The sequence below is a fragment of the Sitodiplosis mosellana genome, unplaced genomic scaffold (assembly GCF_009176505.1).
Source record: "Sitodiplosis mosellana isolate CC-2019 unplaced genomic scaffold, AAFC_SMos_1.0 Smas_scaffold_3, whole genome shotgun sequence".
NCBI classification, from domain to species: domain Eukaryota; kingdom Metazoa; phylum Arthropoda; class Insecta; order Diptera; family Cecidomyiidae; genus Sitodiplosis; species Sitodiplosis mosellana.
In genome coordinates, this window is record NW_022595246.1 from 2,378,245 (window position 1) to 2,381,765 (window position 3,521).

General features: G+C 38.9%; 1 protein-coding gene across 1 annotated transcript in view; it reads right to left on the minus strand.

The window, feature by feature from the left end:
* The window catches only part of LOC129566492 (dynein axonemal assembly factor 5), a 7,762-nt gene extending 4,962 nt beyond the window's left edge, over positions 1-2,800 (minus strand). The window contains exon 1 of the mRNA XM_055442502.1: positions 1-2,800. This exon is cut by the window's left edge and continues 2,237 nt beyond it. The gene's annotated coding sequence lies outside the window, so the exon portion shown is untranslated.
* Between the last annotated feature and the right edge of the window lie 721 nt (positions 2,801-3,521).

Consider the following 3,521-nt stretch of genomic DNA (forward strand, 5'->3'; position numbering starts at 1 on the left):
GTGTGTGTGTTGTGCTGAATGAAGAGCGTATACGTGTTGAAAAAAAAAAGAAAAAAAGGAGCGACTAAAAATATAATATCGAAGAAATTGAAATGTGGAATTAAATATAGAAATAGCTGAAATTCATCTACAAACATTTTCAATTGTGGCTCCATGACGTTTGCGTTTCGCACAGCAAGCGAAAGCGACCGAGCGAGCAAGCAAGTGAAAGAAAATTGTGCGATTTCTCTCTCACACACTGATTTCCCCTGAATTGCTCGCTTTAGCTGTTGAAGGAATGACATTTTCCTATAGAACTGGCACATGCGCAACAGAAGAAAACCATTGAACCGTCCGAAAATATTTTCTGCTTCCAAATTAAAAAAAAATCGACGATGAAAACCCAATCGAGACGGCTATAATCAAAAGAGATAATCTATTTTGTAGGTAAACATCTATAAATTTGAGAGAAAGAAAAAAAACGGTGAGTCAAACATAGACGACAAGATAATCTGTTTATAAATGGGCGGCATCGAGATTTTTAACGGTAAAGCTTTTCATTCGTGCGAACATATGATTGCGAGCCGATGCCGCTGCAGCCGAAGTCACACTGTACACATTGTATTTGTGAGCATACACACAATCACCGTATGCATGGCCTGTGTAAAATATCGTAAATCATCGCGTAAAACGCGCTCACCCGTACAATCGAACTCCAATACACACACGGCCCGAATCGCGCTAGCCGTTTGACAAATACACAGAACGTTCTCTCTGTGTCTGTATCTGTGTGTCAACCGTCTCTGTTGCGCCTTTGCCGTATCATATCGGCAATGATGTGCGTGTTGAAACCCCAGAGATGTTTCTATGTGAGCGCGAGATAGTCGTTTCAGTTAGGTGTTGTGTGACGGTGATGCTAGTAGCTACTGTTTGTGCTTAGATCAAAACCGTTCTAGCGCTCGATGCAAAACAATCAGGTACTGATTTTGTGCCGTTGAGTCGATGACAACGACGGTGTGTGCGACGGAAAAATATCGTTTATTTTTCTGCTGTTTGGCTTTGTTTTACGTCGATGGTGATTTTTTTTTCTCTCTCTGTGAAATAGATCGTGAAAAATACAAACGATAATTCATTGTGTCAATTGAAAGAAGAAGAAAAATAGAGAAGAAAAAGTGTGAAACAACATTATCGCATGTATTGTCATCGTTGTAAACCTATGATATTGGCATGCATCCTCCAGCCGATGTGTGTATGTTTATGTATATTTGACCAAACCGAATGGATGAATAAATAAACAAATGGCAGAAAAACACTGTGTGTACAAAGTGAATCTGATCAAACAGAAAAAACTTAATTGTTTATCGAGCAACTCTTAGGCCACAGAGAAACTTTATCGCATTTGGAGTCGTGAGATCGTTAAAAAGTGTGCGTTGCCACTAAAGTCGAGTGTTACATTGGCCAAAGTGAATTTCAAATTGCATCAAGCCGAACAGAAAAACTAAAGAAATAACAATTTACAGTTTTATTGGGAGCGCTAGTGAATGTGTTTAGCGAAAAACGATTGAGAAAAAAAGCACGAGCAACGAGAAAACTTCTGAATAAATTGCTCAAAAGCTAGAGAACGAGAGTAGAAAAAACGCACACGACAAGAAAAATAGAGAGAAAAACATATTTTGTTGTGAGATAAGAAACACCGACCCTGTCAAAAAGTGTGAATGCGAGAGAAGCATATTCGCTTCGGCAAGAAACTTGTACCGGATTCTGTAATTTGGTTATCACGATTTTTTTCTCTCTCGCTCGATGGTCGGAATGGTTTGTGCATCTTTCGGTTGGAAAAGTGAAATTGATTTCGTTGGATGCATTTTTTGTTTCGTCCACTGCAGCCACAGTAAACATTCTGTTGCGAATGTAATGTAAAACCGCCAGAAAACTCCGGACCGAAACTGGGATACTCTTTGGAACACGCGAATAAATTCGAATTGGTTTTCTACTTCCATTAGTATTTTCTGTTTTTTTTTTTCTTCTGGGTTTCAACCCACAACCAACCAAAATTCATTTCGTTCGTTCTTTTCCGGCGAGCCTTTTTTTGCGTGTAGCACCGAACAGAAAATTATTCGCTCCAAACTAATCGCGGCGCATATAGATAACAACTTTTCCATATCGGAACATTTTCATCGAAAAGCGGAGCGGATTAGTAGTTCGTACGTGTATTGTGTCGTGTACGGAAAAGTTGAAACGGAAACATATTCAGGCAGTCAAAACCAGTCACAGATAAGCGATATTAGAGACGTTGGGCGCCCCAAAGGAAAACATTGCCATCAAAATACCGTTATCGATTCACTTTAGAGTGGGATAGTTACTTGACTGATAAAAAAAAACAGCCGATAGAGAGAAAAAAAGTCAATCGAATTTTCACGCTCCACTTCAGTGACATATACACGCATTTCGGAAGAGGTATCAATCGATTTGAAGCAACAAAAACAAACAGTCTCTTGGCACATGAATAATGTTAATTTTATCGACTAACGAGCTGTTTTTTCTTAACACCAATCAATCCATTATCAGCGTTAAGTTGCAGTAATTAAGCGTGTGAAATTCATTTGCATTTCGAGAAAAACTTTGCAGTTCTGCCGAAGAATAGAGAAAAGCGTAGTGTAATTGTGTGAATAAGTGGTAGACAAGAAAAGAAACTATGTAAAAAAGTGAATTATTAAAAGAAAAAAGTAATGAAAAAAAAAAATTTCCCATGTAAAATCTCGAATGTAAAAAGTCCTTTGCGATTAGTGTGCAAATCCATAAAAAGAATTAAAAAAAAGAAATAATAAAACACGAGCTCAACTGAAAGAGGTTCCCAACCACTCTAAAGAGCTTTTCTCATTTGATTGGCGCGAAAAGAAAACGAAGAACTCGAGAGAAGGAAGTCGAAAGTGTAATCAATTGTGAAGCAAAATAAAATCCAGAAAATATCTGTGTATTACCTTGGATTGGTGTTAACCACACAAAGCATACAATCAAAAGGCAGCTATTTCGTCGAGTGTCGTGCCGAGATAGAAAAAAAACGAACCCCGTACTGAGCTCGTCGATTGAAGTGTCGTCGTCAGCTGATGTAAAGACAAAAAAGCCAAGGAGCAAAACAGAGACCGCACCGCACAGCGCACAAAATACTCGGTGAATTGGGATACTTCATTTGCATTGCACGTACGAGATTTTGTGATTAGCTTTTTAGGTGAGATTATCATAAATCAAATTATTTTCGTTCTTTCTCTTATTGCACGCCTCCCCACCCACGCCTCTCTTACAGCGATATTCATTGTCGTCGTCTGCAATGGCGCGTGTTATATCGTTGTTGGTTCGGTTTTGGGTGTGCTATTTTTGTCTCGTTCGGTTGTGGCAATTGCCACTGTTTGTTAAAATGAAGTAAATCGAATTACGTTCGTGTTGATTTTTCAATTCATTGTCACTGGAATACCAGAAAAGTGCCGTTGCCGCTAAATGGGTGGCACAACAGCAGCAGCAGTAGCAGCAGCAGCATCAGAAATTGT